Source organism: Arvicanthis niloticus, chromosome 11 (genome assembly GCF_011762505.2).
Source record: "Arvicanthis niloticus isolate mArvNil1 chromosome 11, mArvNil1.pat.X, whole genome shotgun sequence".
Lineage (NCBI taxonomy): Eukaryota > Metazoa > Chordata > Mammalia > Rodentia > Muridae > Arvicanthis > Arvicanthis niloticus.
The window spans coordinates 20,739,235-20,756,155 of record NC_047668.1 but is presented as its reverse complement, the minus strand read 5'-3'; the positions used below and the strand labels follow the sequence as shown (position 1 = coordinate 20,756,155).

General features: G+C 34.2%; 1 long non-coding RNA gene across 1 annotated transcript; it reads right to left on the bottom strand.

Moving 5' to 3' along the window:
* Window positions 1–1,376: 1,376 nt before the first annotated feature.
* On the bottom strand, window positions 1,377–16,440 carry LOC143443954 (uncharacterized). Its single transcript, XR_013113412.1, has 5 exons — window positions 16,044–16,440; window positions 10,008–10,041; window positions 8,402–8,441; window positions 3,361–3,440; window positions 1,377–1,638 (listed from the first exon to the last, which is right to left on the bottom strand). It is a non-coding gene; the product is annotated as an uncharacterized LOC143443954 (long non-coding RNA).
* Window positions 16,441–16,921: the final 481 nt, after the last annotated feature.

The following is a 16,921-nucleotide window of genomic DNA, read 5'->3' as shown; positions in this document are numbered from 1 at the left end:
TCTGGGTCCAGTTTGTAAGGTACATACAGGAAAACTGCTTAGCTAAAGTAATAAGCAGAACACTATGTTATTATTTTATAATGCATCCTCTGCTTCAAAAAAAAAGTTGGCAAAATAGTAGTTTTATAAAGTTTTTCCCCAAAACTCACATTTTCTGTCCAGGTTCTTAATTTTTAGTTCTGATTTATTTTCATTTTGCATTTGTATTATGTACACCCGCCCCTACCAGTTTTTACTTCCCTGTGATCATCTGTAACTCAGAGTAACCTTGTGTGTTAGAGGGGTCTACAGAACAGAGTAAACTCTCTTCTTTCTAGCTGTGACAACATTCCTGAAGTAATCAACAGATGAGGAGGAAATACTGACTTTGACTCTTGGTTTCAGTCTGTGCTCACTTCATCTCAAGCTTGGGGACTTGGTTGGTATATTACAGAGAGGAGGACCAATGGGACAACCTTTTTCAGAACAAGTGGTATCATCACAGAGGAAGTAACCAGAATCCACTATTCCTCTCAATGTGGTCTAATTTCCTCCAGAGGAATTCCATAAGTCCTAATTACTCACAGCCAGTTGATGAAATGTTCTCTCTGGGAGGCTTTCCTTTGTTGTCTAAACAATAACACCCATGTCTAACCTCTGTCATTGGGGCTAATACTTTTAATTGCCACGAATTTCCCTTTTAGCATTTATATTCTCATCACTGTCATTTTCCTCACCACAGACATCATCTGCTTGCCTTAGAAATTTGCTTTTACTATTTGGTAAAAGAATACGTCATTCCTTTCCAGTCTCCTCTTTGGACTCTGCAGCTGCCGCGATGTTGATGCCTAAGAAGAACTGATTGCCATCTATGATCCCCTTTAAAAAGGAAAGCGTGATCAATGACAAGAAACATGCCCAAACACCCCAAGCTGGCAGACAAGAACGTGCCCAGCCTTCATGTAATGCAGCCTCTCGAGTCTTGAGGCTACATGAAGGAGCAGTTTCCCTGGAGATATTTCTGTTGCTACCTTAAGAATGAGGGCATTAGCATTTCCGAGATTACCTGCACCTAGCTCTGGAGATTGTGCCTGTCACCCTGTGCTGCTGCTGTCCTGAGATTGGCAAGGCCTTGGTCCAAAGGTCCAGAGGGTGAGCAACCTGCAAGATTCACAAGCAGAGAGGCACATAGAGACACAGAAGGAATGCTATGACCCCTGGAGCTGACAAAAAATCTGAAGCTGGGGTTGCTCAGAACCTAAATTTCCTCTTTTAGGCAACTTTGGTCATGGATGTGGTCAGCCACCTCAGTGAAGTTGGAGATTGTGTTGTGTTAAATAAACGTTAAAAAAAATTCTTCAATCATTTTTTACAATCCAGTCTTTATTTCTCTCTCGGTCCACCCTCTGACTGTTCCTCATCTCATACCTCCTTTTCCTCCACCCTCCACCCCCTTCTCCAAGAGGATGTCCTTGGGGGCTCAAGTCTCTTGAGGGTTAGGTGCATATTCTCTCTCTGAGTCCAGACCAGGCAGTCCTCTGCTGTATATGTGTTGGGTTCCTCATATCAGCTGATGTATGCTGTCTGGTTGGTGGGTCGGTGTTTGTACAATTTCAGGGGTCCAGATTAGTTGAGACTGCTGGTCTTCCTTTAACTAAACTTTAAAGAAAAACAGAATATGTCAAGCATACTCATTAGAAATAAATTAGTGTCTTAGCATATCCTATATGCACATACATTTAATAATTTAAAAAGAACATCAAGTAAAACTATGAAGTAATAGTACCTGGAGTGAGAAATTTTACTGTGCTAAAACCCTCCTTTCTAAATACCCGCTGGCATCTATTCTGATCATAAGTAAAACAAACACAAAACACAATCTGTACAGTGCTGGCTTTGTTTTTTTATACAAGACATAACTGTGTATACCAGAGAGATGACAGAGCCTTGGCACTTTGTAATTGTTTAGTTTACACTTTCGTCTTCTCTATTCTCTTTCCTCACCTATCTTCAGTTAACTGTTTTTTTTCCCTTGCCCAAATCTCATAACCAACAGCAGTGTTGAGGTTCCCATCGTGGCAGACATCCAGTGTTTTTAAAAATTTCACTGAAACCCCATAAAATTTTTGCCTGTGCTTCCATAATAAATCATACAGCATTATTCTAAGTATACTCAAAAGGTCTCAATGTGATGAATTTAATGATTTTGAATTTAATTAATTATATCTGAAAATAACATATAGGATATAAAATGCTGCTTTACACATAAAGTGTGTCTGATTTCAGGGTCTGTTTTCTTTTTGTATATGCTCTTAGACATATGAGAATGATTCTGTATGCATAATAAATAGTTCAATATGGGTTTTTTAGGTTCTTTAAATTCTTGTAGAAAGGGCTTTTTTTTTTTTAACATAATTTCCTTCTCAAGGTGTCTTCTTTCTCTCTCTCTCTCTTTTTTTGAAATTACATAATGATCACCCCATCTTGAATCATATGTTAGTTTGGCCTTGAAGCAATTGTCAGCATCTTTGCCACATGGTTGGAGGCCAGATATCAGTTTGTCACCATGTAATGTATTCTTCCTATCTGGTTGGGAGCATAGAGCAGGTGCTTGGAAATCATGCTGTCATCTATTCTCCACACATGACTGGTCCATGTTCAGCTGAATTATGGTGAATATCACTTGAAAACTATTGTAGTGGCTGCACTCCAAGACCTGGCCACAGTCTTGCCCTGCTCTTCAAAATTCAGCCAGCCATGTAAATGAAATTGTTAAATTCACTCAAGGAATCACGTCTGCCTATATTCTCTACAGATTTTATTATCTTATGATGCATGGTACATCAGAATCCTTCAGCCAAAGATAAGGATAGCTTGCAGTTTGAAACACAAATGGCAGATTTTTACTAAATATTACATTTTGTATTATTAGTTTTTAATATTTTTACTTACTAGGTTATAACTGTCAAACCCAGTTAGGTAAAAACGACCAAGAATGGTTAATGTAAATAAAAGCCCAAGAATTATTTTTCTTAATATATATTACTTGCTTAAAGTCAGTCAAGAATAAAACATTCCTGAATGTAAAATCAATGAAAACTATGATGTTATAAACATTTTTAAAGACAATTATTTTAAGTATTTCCTAAATTATATAGTTACCTTAAAAAATGACTTGATTCAAATAGGTTCGTTGTTATTTTCTTCATTAGAAACCTTATTAAGTTGAGGATTATTTCTAATGGTCAGTTCTTGAAACTGTATGTTCAGGTGGTGATTTTTTGATCAGTTTTAAAACATTAGATATACACGAATGTTAATATATTTCAGAGGCAGGAGTTCCTCAAAACGAAATGTGTTGTTTGAGGCAAGCATACTTACACTACAAGGGGAAAGCTGTTCTTCTTTCCAAAATACAGGTTTAAATTTCCTTCTGTTCATGTGTTTCCCAGCAGGTGTCTCTATATATCAGCAATACCAGAAAAGAACAAAGAGTCAAGAACTAACTTTATTAAAAAGAAAATGTAGCAGATAGAGAAAGAACTGATTGTGGAACATGCGTATTGTGTATTTGTTATGAATAAAAAAGTTGAATTACTTCAATGGTCTGGAATGTCTATTATTGGTGACTTAACATGTTTTAACTTATTATCTGATTATGTTTCATAGAAGAACATTTTTAAAAGATGCCTTGAAAAACATATATATATATATGTGTGTGTGTGTGTGTGTGTGTGTGTGTATCTATCATATATACACAAGTATAGACATTTTCTAAAAGTATATTAATTTATCTCTATCTTTTTCTACAAATTTCTTTAAATGTTTTTTTTTTGAAATGTAAACTAAGTGGCCAGAATTTTGTCATGATGATAAAACATTATTTACAGGAGACAAAAAAGAAATTGAAATGTGGATAAGAGATGCAATCATGTCAGTGATAGATGTCCTTCATTCAATTTCTCTTGATCAATGTATTTAAAATGTGAGTTTCAGGTTGGAGTACTGTTAATTAATTAATAGAGTTTTTGCTAGCTGACGGATATTCTGGAATTCATTCCTAATAATAGATAAACTGGTCATGGTAGTATAGCCATGTACTCCCATCACTTTAAAGATAAAAAAAAGAGGATCAGAATAGAAAATCATCCTTGTCTACAAAGTGAGAAAATTATCTTTCTTACACTTACTAACATGCTAAACAATGATCCCGTTAATTCTCAGTTACTGACAGTAAGCCTTTGGTTTTCCAAAGTTCTGGTGACTGAAATTAGGACTTCCCACATACTAAAAAAGCACATATCTCTGAGCTATATCTTAGTTCTATGAAGCTCCAGGGAAAATAAACAAAATTTAGCTTCGAGTGATCATAGTTGACTTTATCACAATCTTCATATAGGAAAGAGCTGCCATTAGAATTATAATATGATCAAATATTCACCTTCTTGTTACAATTACAGATTCAATGCTGTAATTGTATTGTAGATAGTCTCATCATATTGTTTTATAATATGTAGTCATTGTATTAAACTTGATGAAAAAACACATTGGTAATAATAGCACTGCAGATACCACCTTAAACAAGTAATTAAACATGTAATGGAAAGGGAAAATTCATATTATATGCCTCCTGATGTGAGATAATATGGATTAAAAAAAACATTACCCAAATCATGAGGAAACTTGAACATGAGGAATCATGAACAACTTAGGAAATCGGAGAAATAATGAACCAGAAATCTAGGTTCTTTTAAACTTTGAGTGTTATGAACAGCCAACCATGAAAGGTAAAGGTATTTTCTGTGATGAAGAAGACCAAAAGGCACAGTTACACAATGGGAGGAATTTTATGAGTTCTAGAAAGTACACTTTGAACATATTTTATATACAGGTATAGAATAAATTTGACCTGAGGTTGTTCTATACACATTGCATTTCTTATGCTTAATATGTGCTAAATATTTGAGAAGAGGCCTATAAAACATGTCCATAAGAGTCCATGAAAGTATTTTTATATTTGCATATTTAGAGAGAGGAGAAATGAGGAGAGGAACTGAGAGAAAAATGGTATTTTTTGTGAATGACGATAAAAAGAATTGGTAGATTGTTAGTTCTATTTTTGTCCCTATTTTACTACTGCTATGAATGTTCAAAATAAAAATTATTAGTAAAATCTATGTCAATAGGTCAAGCCTTGAAAGTATATAAATTACAGCTTCTGCTGTCTGTCTTTTAAATACTTTTTAATTTTAAAATGTTTTCATACAATATACTTTCACAATATTCTTTATATTTCCACCTCTTCTCTTATTCTACCCCATCTCCCCACCCACCCAACTTCATATTCTTTTCTCTTTCAAGTGAACAAACAAAAACTCAAATAAAAAAAACCACCAAGTCAAACAGCACACAAAAAAACATAGAGTCTGATTTCTTCTGGTAAACTTTTCATGAATGAGTCCTGCTCTGGAGTGTGCTTGATAAACCCAATGTCACTCCAGTGGAGAAAGCTGATTTTTCCCTCTCCCAGCATGAATCAATTGCAAATAGATTTGGGGTTAAGAGTAGGACTTTGTATGTACTTCTTTCCACTTTGAGGTTTTACCTGGATTGAGTGCATGCAGGACTTATATGTACTGTCAGAGTCTTCATGATTTCATATGTACATAATCTCAGCCTTGTTGGGGCTAAAGATACCCATGTTTTCTTGGTGTCACCTATAATGTCTGGCTTTTCAATTTTTCTACCTCCTCATCTCTTTTCCTCTATAGGCCCCCGAGCACTGAGGGAGACATTTGATACAGACATCCCATCAAAGGCTGAGAAAAGACTTGTTTTTGAAAGGTAGATTTTTAGTAGTTTAGTGACATTTAATACATAATAATGTGACTCAAAGGAGAAAAAACCCTGATTTTCAATGTTCCTTGCATTTGTACATTCTGTCTTCTTTCTCATTGATTTGTTTGTGTGACTTTTTTCTCATGATGTCTTGTAAGAAAAATATGGAAATATATTTTCAGTTCATTATGTTACCAGAAGACATTACCTGAGAATTTCAATGGGAATATAAATTTAAATAAACTAGAAAGTTCTGCCTGCATGAAATCATAGTGGTAGCCTGGAAGTCAATTCTTGTCAAGTTAAATATGTTTATTTATTTATTTATTTATTTATTTATTTATTTATTTATTTTAATTAATTACTGCACAATGTTATACAGCCTGATTTATATCTTAATCACCTCCCCTTCACCAAGTCTTCTGACATCTAATGCTAACCTATTCCCTTCCCACCTATGGGTATTTCAGCTGAGATCTATTTAAAAATCAAAGACAAGGTGAAAAGAAACATAATTTTGGAAAATAACCTAGTATAATGAAGTAATTTTGTAATATCGTTTTTAAAACATATATTCTGTGATATTCTACTTCTACACTGAGAATATTAATAAGTACATAGGTTGCAAAATTTCCCAATATCCTATAGCAACTTTATGTTTGTTGCACTAACTGAAAGAGGCCAGTTACACTGTAGAGTACAGGCAAATACAAGGAATCAAATATATATCTTGACTTAAAGAATGCAAAACTGTCTATTGCTAAGAAATGTATTAAAAATATTAAATAGAAGAAATTAAAGAAATTAGTAACAAAAACCTGAGAATCTATAACAATAACTTCCAAACAAGCAATATTTAATTAGTTAGATATGTCTTTTATATTAAAAATAGAAATTTTTGTAACTATTAATGTGAATATTAATTAGAAAAGAAAACTAAAATCAAAAGCAACATTAAGAGGACATCAAAGAATGCTTTAATATGATTTGAATTGTTGGAATTGCATAGAGAATTCAGAAACCTTTGGAATATTTGACTCTCTAGACATACACATTGTGATAACCATAACATATGAGATTTAAAAAGTAACACTCTGATATTTTCACATCACTTCATGATATTAGCAATTATTTTATAACCACCACTTATTTTCTAGTTAGTGGATGTGTATGTCTTTGGTATAGATACTGAGCCACCTGCAATTGTATGTTTTTGTGTGCTTCTTAACTAAGGGATAGACAGTTGACAATGATCTTTAGAGATGTTCTTTACTGCACTGGTTCACTTTTGAGTAAGAGCATGTTCTGTTAAATAAAACCAATTCAGAAAGAGCAATACCAAACTAGGAGTCAAATTTGCTTGTGATGAAGTAATTTTGTAAAACTCCCTTGAAAGCAAGGCATAACCCTTAATTTATTTCCCACTTCATTTTCCCCCTTTAGTGACTTTTTCTCTACTAGATCATTTCTTTCCTCTTCATAAAACTAGAAAACCTAAGCATCAGCATATCATACAGAGTGGATGCTAAGAGTTAATTTATTGGCACATTTCATGCAAAATTAATAAGAATGGGAGAGAAATAAGATGCTGAGTGTGTTAGATTTTGCTGTTATGATACTACCTGTTTTTTGTGGGCCTAGTCATATATCTCTTGGGCACACAGCAGGGCACAGGGCATGTTTATGGCTATTAAATATTTATATTTAAAAACAGAAAGTAAGCCCATACTACTGTAAGAAACTAAAATTTTTAAGTTTAAAGAAGTGAACTTTATGAAGCCACTATATTTTCTTTGCATTCCATTCTTCTAAGGGTTGAATTGCAAGTAGTGTGGATCTTTGCAAAAAGCAGGGACTAGGACGGGCAAGAGAAGGGTCAGCTTTCTCACTTCAGATCTCGGAGGCTCTGGTCAAGGCATATTGCTTTGCAATACCTTAGTTTTACTATTTTTTAAAAACTAAAATATCTATACTTATAAGCTTTTCTGGCCTTTATGAATAAGAGTAAAATATAAATGAGTAATAGACATAAAAGCATTTTGCATATTATTATCCATAACACTACATTCAGAGTAAATTAACTTATAAAGCTCATTGGAGTCTTTTGTTTAGTAAATGTTTCAGAGTCCAGATATAAGCAATTGGAATGTCTACCCACAGACATTCAAAAAACCACAGACAGAGTAACCACGGGGGTACATATTAATCTTATGATCAAGGAGTGAAATAGATCAAGGTCACTGTGAGACTAAACTGTAAGTGGTAAATTATTTATAGTTATGAACCAAGCAACACATGAATAGGACAAGAATTCTGTCAGCAAAGGGGTAGAATCTGTAAGTCAGTTGATTAAAAAGGTCATTCTGCTGGGGGCATCATATAAGAGAGAATATCTCAAGTTACATTTTTCCATATTAATCTTTGTAAGGCTGATACCAAACCATCCTCTACAAAATGAAGAAGGAGCAGCACTAAGACCAGTGAAGGCTAAAGTAATGTCTCAGTGAAGAGCATTTACTGCTCTTGCATATAAATTGTGTTCAATACCCAGAATCCTCATGGCAGATCATAGCTGTAACTTTACCTCCAGGGCATCTGACCGCCTCCTCTGGGCTCTGTAGTTCCTGCAAACATATGGCGAATATAAGTTCACACAGGCATTTAGAACAGATATATACACATAAATAAATATTCCTAAAAATAAAAAATAGGAGGATATATCCACTTTTAAAAAGCTAATTTATAGAAATATGATCCATAAAAACTATAATGTTTGTGGTTTGACTTTTATTGTTTTTCTCATTGGGAAGGCAATGCCATGTTAAGATACCATTTTCTTGAAATGTTACAGAACTATTTAAATAACCTTGAGATACAATTTTCTCATAGGAGGAGTTAAAAGGAAATTATATCTCAAGGTTATTTAAATAGTTCTGTAACATTTCAAGAAAATATTTCTATTTTGTACTTACTGAAGGAAATAGGAAATGTCAACAATGAAATTGGCCCTTTTATTTTTCAGAGTTTAGAATCTGAAATGTACAAAAATTTTAGTATTTTATATAATTATAAACCTTCAAGTATCATATAAAGTTGTACTTATACATGTGGTATAAATAGATGATCTGATGGTGTTTTGACTACAATATTGATTTCTATAGACTAGAACCAAGTGATAGATCCAATTAAGTTTATCAGTGGTTCTAAGAATACCACTTAGTTATCACATGTTCTGTTGGATAGGAAGGTTTCTGAATATATAAGAGAATATTTTGTATATTTCAAAAAGTCAAATGAAAAGATTAAAAATGTCTTTGTCATTTAAGTAAGTGGTCAAAATTTGCTGAGGCTATTATTGTTAATTTGATTTAAATATATGTAAGTATATATATATATACTGAATTATTATATATCATCTCATTAATATTTGTAAGTTTTTATATATAAGATAAAAATACATTTAAATTTATATAAGAAATTTGTGTATCTAGAAAAATTATGGCTATGATACTGGAACAAAGATGTTAAGATTATTATTTATCAATCAAATTAAGCGCAAGAAATATCAACACTTACGAATTAATGCATTTGACTGTATCTGATAATGTATGACATGCAAAGAAACCAAGGCCATTCCTTCACTCTTATCTAAATATCAATCCAAGCTAGTCAAAACCATGCCAGAGTGTATTCTTGACTAATAACTTCATGGGTTATATGGAGAGACAGACTTTGTTCAATTAGATTAGATAGATTTCAACATAGTTTCCATTTGTCAGTACTCAACATATAAAAACTGGTAATGTGCTTATTGAAACATGAAGATGATACTACAAGTTGTACATTGGTATAGCTATCTTACTTCACACATGTTCATTCTCAGAACATACTATTGTTTGGTCAATAATTTCCTAATGCTCATGAGAACACCCATTTTATTCTGGACACTGTAGAACATGACACACCCATGTAACAACTGATTTTATAATACTCTAACTGTAGTTCTTATTATTGCAATTTAAATATGGAAAAAAAGAACATGGGAATTTACAGCATTATTTCTGCAAGTTTTTCTGCACATGTATGAAGGGTTTCTGTAGCTAGTGTCCTTCAACTTTATGTGAATAATAATGTGGCTATCAAACCCAGGGTCTATTGTTTTTTGTATATTGAAGACACAACATGCTTACCATTTTTCTATCATCATTGAGCAGATCCAAGTACCTTTTAAAAATCAAGAGAAAGAGAAAGATGAGAGATGGTACAAGAATTGGTCTTCAACCTCTCCATGATTGTCAACCCTACTTCCTTCCATCTTGGGACCATTAATTGGGTTATTTTTGCTTATTTCCTTTGGTCCCTGGGCCTTAAATAGGCTGACTAACTTTGTGAAACAACAGAGAGATAATCTGATAGCAAAATCTATTCAGATACATTATCATAAGTTCACTAGGGAGAACCATGAGACTCAAGATGAGGTTGTTACTCTATCTGGGGTGTTCTCAAGTCTCATCTCCACCCAACCTAAAATAGGGGACTTCTGCCCCTAGACCAAGCAGAGAAGGACCACCCAGAACCCCCTCTGACTGGCGATCTGAATTCTTGCTTAGGCTGCGAGGCTAAGCACTGCAAGAGAATATAAATAAAAGTTTAAAATATGTTTCTGGGTTCCCTGAGGGACAAGCCTGACTACATAGGGGCTGATGTCAAAAGTATCCCCTCTTCAGGAAAAAGAAACCAGGATGGTTATGGCCCTCATGCCTCACTGGACAATGACAGGAGGACCGGAGCCATTACAAGGTCCCCTTTAATTACTGGAGGTCAGGCCTCTATCCCTGCCTTGGCAAGATTAGAATCACCGCAGCCCTTCTATACTTGGAGAAGGGAGGAGATATCAGAGGCAGCCCTGCTTATACACTGAAGGCCTAAAATCAGCCATAAGCCTAAAATCAGCAATAGGCCTGACATACATGCCTGCTAACACAAAGTCTTGGGTCTCTATGCAAAAACACTGAAACAGATGGCTATAAGCTATTGTAAACAGGCAGCTTTTGTGGAAATCTACCAGCCGGAGTAGTCATAGACTTTGTAAATATGCAGCCTTGGCAGATAGTACCAACTTAGCTAAGGACAAGTGAATCACAGGCAGAGTCATAGTGACCTGACCCCTGAACCTTCACCCAGCTGATACCCTGTTCTGAAAGATATCTGTACTCCCCCTGAACACCTATGCTCCTGTGTTGTCTCTTTCCACACATCCTGCATTTTTGTGTTTATAATCCCTGTGTTAAAAAGTAAAAATTATGACTTGATAATAAAATAAAGATAGAAAACAAACAAAAAACCAAAACCAAACAAACAAACAAAAAAATCAAGTCAAATCATTCCTGAACTATATACTTCTACAGGATCGCAAGTAAAATCCACACTAAGGAATGGCGAAAGTTGTCCTCAGCATTAATTCATGGCTGGATTTGTCTTCAATTTTGATCAAATATTGCACATTGCTTTTATAGAAAAATTGTTGTTACTATACTTAACAAAACACCCTCATGTATTTTGGATAAAAAAGAACTTTTTAATTACATCTGCTTTAACTCTAGGCATTGTCTTGTTATTTCTGCTTACTATATTTTATTTAAATTTATTCACATTTGCTCCTCATATAACTCCGATTTTAAATAAGCTATCCTCAAATAAATGCTATATATTTAATGAAAATGATTAGTTTTAATATTGTTTCTTTCACATTTTTCTTTAGTCTCCTTTCACATTCATTATTTCACTATGATTTTTCTTGTATATTTTCTGCAAAAAAAGTAAATGTATAGTGCTGTACTTTATGCTTACCTGTCTTGGATTTTAATTATTTTTTGTGTTAAAAGACACAGTATATATTTGTTAATTTATTTTTACATTCTCTGGTTTACATTTAAGTTCCATTTTGAAAAATGTCCCAGAAATATGTATGTGTCATAATGTGAATATTCATTTGTGTATACAGTCTAAACTTTCAACAGAATGACTTTATTACAATGTTTAAATACCTTTCCTAAGTGAAGAATATGAGAGGCCTTTTTAGCTTTGTGTCTGGGTTCAGATTATGAAAATGAGTTTTAATTTCTTCAGGGTAAATTAAGTACATATTTGATTGTAGGGTAGTATTACAAATGTCGAATTTGATAAGAAATCCATAAACTATTGTTCAAATATACACATCATTTGCATTTCTGGCTACACATTTTGACAAATTTCAGTTGATTTGCATTTTTGCCAGAGATTCATGTGGTTTTCCTTTTGGCCAGCCTTCTGTATAGTGGACTATCATTTTAGTACTATTTGTGTTTCCCTGAGGATGCTAAAATGATGTCTGATGTTAAAACTTTTTATTTCTCTTTTTGTATTTTTATGTTTAATAGTTCACATCTTTTTGTTTATTTTGTAAATTGAGACAGAGGCTTGCTATATAATCTAGATGACTCATTATTGGATATATATATATATATATATATATATATATATATATATAATCTTGATCAGATATTTGCTCCACAAATACAGTCTGCTAGCATATACCTTTTGCTTTCCTCCTCTTGACAACACCTTTACTACAGGAAAGCTTGTTCAGTTTGATCAATTCCAACTTGTCAGTGTTCTTTTTTTTTTCTTTCATCAAGTAGTTTTTATATCTTTGGTCTCCTTTCATACCTACTAGATCACTATAATTTGCCTCTTATTTTCTACAAAAATGTATAATGTTACACTTTATGTTCTTATCTGTTTCATCTTATTTACTTTTTGTTTAAGAAGACTCACTTTGCTACTGTTGATTTGAAACTTGAGGATAACTTTGTTAGAGTTTTTATTCAACAACAACAACAACAAAAACCACACCAGGGCAAGCAAGCTATAAATCTCAGAAACTGCTTGCAAAAGAAGAGAGAATAGAAGGAAGAAAATCCATGCCTTTCAGGCTGCTATTGTGGCAAGATTCATGGCAGAAAGTAGCTACATGGCAGAAAGGGACTGCTTTAGAGAAAAAGTAAAAAAGGTCAGAGTAACAGAAGAAAAAAGCATAGTTAGGTTATGACCTATGTCTAAAAAAAAGAGAAAAAAAGAAAAGGAAATGTACTAGAAAGATAAGTAGATGCAGCAGAATCTGTTGGTAGCTTGATTATAAGAGGTGGGAGGTGAAAAAGAAGAAGCATGCTATCTCATTAAGGGGTAATTATTCTGTTCATCTCTTTTGCAGGGCTCAAGGTGAGCTTATACTTCTGGAGGCAGTTCCTTGGCCAGGTGACTGACGAGCCCAGGTGACATGTTTTGTGTCCACACAGGCCAGGAAGTACATTCTATTGACTTGAATGACTTTTTTCCTTCAATGTAACTTTATTGCCATTCTAACATTCCTACATCTGAAGAGGAAACTGTAAAATCATTCAGGAACCAGATCAAGGATCAGAGCCTCCAAACACTTTCAGCATCTCCATGCTCTGGCTAAGACAGTGCTACCAAGAAGCCCAGTGACATTTCTGGCTTTTTGATAAAAGAAGATTGTTATTGTTTTTTTTATGGGTTACTTTCACCCTAAATGGCCTAGGCAGTTTCTAAGCCTCATCATCCTCTCCTACAGAGAGGGCACCCTATGTACTGTTATGGAATGCAGATGGTGATCATTCTTCCTGCTTCCAGCTGAATGGGGACACAGCATAATTCAGTCAGGACGCATCTCCAGTGCTTATGTCTGAAGTTCCATTGAAAGAAAGTCCTTGACTGGTGTCTGGACTGGAAAGGTAGGGAGAAGTAACAGCAACAGTTATTACCATTACAAGACCCAGGTGGAGAACTAAGAGACTAGAACACAGGAATGTTTAAATGTCCTAATCAAACTCCATTGGAATTTTATGATGGGTTTGCAAGAACCTCTGTCTTCGGACTACTCCTTAGTTTTTAAAAATTCCATAGCTGGACTTGAGAAAGATGAATCTGGGATCTATTTACTTTAAGGCATTTCAGGTGACTAGAATTAGTGTTTAGTGTCCCACAGAAAACTTATACAAAAAAAAAAATAACCATAGTTCAAATAATGGGTTAAAATAATAGCCTTTTGCTTGTAAGTAGGTGTGGTAGTGTTCAAGTGAGGGACAGTCATGTTGTCTTACATTTGAGCAGCAAACTGAAGAAGAGTGTTAATGAGAAGTAGCTGTCCTGATAACATCCTATAGAGATTTAAGCCCAGTGTCTCCAGAGTGTATCCTTTAAACTGTTAAAATATCAATCATATTTGCTATACTTTTCTACTGGGTGTTTATGATGATATCATCAACCAAAATTAAATAATTTCATTTTATTATCAAGACTAGTAGAGTTAAGCAGTTGCTTAGTCTTGGGAGGAGCATCTGGATTCTCTATCTTGTAAGAAGAATTTAAGATGAAATGCATTTTTGCACATAACTACCCAATTGGCCCAACATTATTTGTTGAAAAAAAACTCACCACTATCCAGTGAATTTCCTCTGACATTGTCAGAAATCAGGTAACAGTGTTTGTATAGATCTATTTTTTTTTGACTCATTGTCTCATTGATCTCTTTATTTATCTTCTCTTCAATAGGACAGTATCTTGATTACTGTGAAAGTAAGTTAATTCCCGTGATCAAACAATGTCCTTTTTCCGACTTCATTATTTCCAACATTGCTTTTATTGTTCTTAAAACTTTTCAACAATGTTTTAGAATTAGCTTCAAGGGTGCATTTGTGTGTGTGTGGTTTAATTTAAATGATTCCTTCTAAATGTTTAGATCATATAAGTCAGCTGACTTCAGAAACCAATGATCTTCAATGAAAACATGATCAAGTTTCCATGAGCAAAACAGAAACCTGAACCATTACTGAGATTAAAATATTAAAGCTTACCAAATAATAGCTTACCAAAGTGACTTTTATTTTTAATAGTATTTTTTGGGATTATTTGGTAAATGCACCATTTTCCTTTTCCCTTTCCTCCCTCGAAATTCTCCCACATACCTCCCCTACCTTGCTGTTTTTCAAATTCATTGCTAGTAATCTTAAGCATTAGGATTCAGCCCAGGAAATTAATTATGTAAATATTTCTGGAAATATAAAAGAGTTGTTTGAAAAATGAAAGTTATGAGATATTTTTTAGGTTAGTATAAAAAAAATCCTGTTAACCACGGGGCTATTTGAACATAAAATATTTTTAAAATATTGTGAAGTCTTGGGGAACTTCTCTAAGAAGGCAGAAAGGAGGAAGAAGGATCAGGACATCCAGTGAACTAGCTGAAGGAAAAGTACTAGCCAATGAACATGCCAAATCAAACAGGCATTTGAGGTCAATAAATAGCTTGGGGAACATTTTGCAAAGTAGTATGTTTCCTTTTACGGCCCCCTGGAGACTGTAAACAAACAAGTGTTCTTCACAAGGTCATTCAGGAAAGAGAAAGAGTTTTTATGACTACGAGAAACATTTAAATAATATACATTTCCTTTTATTTTTGAATTCTTAACCCTGAGTGAATTCTAGAAATCACTGCCACTTTTTATTTTTATTTTTTATTTTTTTGTACTTTTTTTTTCATCTTCTGGATGTCACCGCACTTTGTCCCTGAGCTACCTTTCTATAATGATCAGCACATCCAAAGTAGATTTACAAAAGAAACTTCTCTGGGCTCTAAGAGGAGGAAAAGACACTTTAAGTTTGCAAATACAGCAAATCTCTCTGCATACTATGCACATGTTTACATATCTTTTTACATATTTGATACGGACATAATTTGATTAGTAATCTTTCCATATGATTCATGAACCATATGCTTTGCTTTTCCAATAAGCATCCCATTAGGCATATAATTTTCATGCACTTGGTAAACTCCCCTTGTTTTATTCAGATTTCTTTCCTTTGTGTTGAAGAAATTAATTGAAAAACAAGGTTGTATGAACAGCTAGCTCACACTGCCACACACTGCTTGTTTCTATCAAAAAGGAAGGGTATTTTCTTTTTTTCGAACTTAAAACAAAGAGCATCGTGTCATCTTGGAATTGTTACTTGGCATTCTTCCACGGAAAAGGATTTCTGCTTCCTTTGCAAGACTGATTCTCTCCAGTTCACAGACAACGCGGTGCTGAAATATGTGAGGCGCCCACCTTTTTGAGGTCAACGCGAAGGTAAAGAATGAGACCATGGTGTAGGAAAGAAAATTGTGTTACCTTTCAGCAAATAAAAAGTTCAGTCTCAATTTCATGTTGAAGTAGGAAGCACAGTCCCTGAAGAAACAGCCAGCCTGCGTCGTTAGAAGAGGATTTGTAACTGCGGAAGTAGGAAACCTTCCTATCTGTGAAAAGACACTGTGAATGAAGCACGGTCTGGGAAGAGGCTGGAATAACAGCAGCCGGAGCTATAAAAATAAATAGAGAGGCTTAATTTGAGAACTTTTATACTTTTCTTCTAGAACAACTCTATTATTTTTAACACAGACAAAGGTTGTGTCGAGTTTGTGATGCAGGAAATGGATAGTTAACAGTTCAGCTCCTCATGTCAAGCGGATTCTTATAGATTCACAGTCTCCTCTCTCTCCGTTCCCTCTTGCCCTGCACTTTTTCATTTTGATGAGCTCGTTCCCTTAACTGGTGAAGCAAGTATTTGTCCTTCAAGTCCAATAAGTTCCAACTGCCATTAATCACAAGTTTCTTTGGTAAGTGTTTAAAAAGTCTAATATGGAAAAGATAACACGCATGCAATTTTTTTTCTGTTATCCTCTTGCAAAGACTCAGCGTCAGAATAAAGATAGCTTAGTGTGGGGATCCCACTTAACTGAAAAAAGCCAATAACTAAGCTCCAGTTGTCATATTTTTTCTCAAATACATTTATTTATTGTAAAGTCATTATGCCTCATGTGTGTGCATTAAGTCAAGTAAATGACTTCGTTAATGAATTTAATTCTTTTGTTTGTGAATCACACCACCCTACTGGGAGATTTCAAAGATTTAAATACTGAAGACAATTTAGCTTGTGCAATGTGTCCTACATTTTTACAAAATGAATTATGTCACAGTTGTAATCCTATTTCTGGCTGGATGTTAAGGCA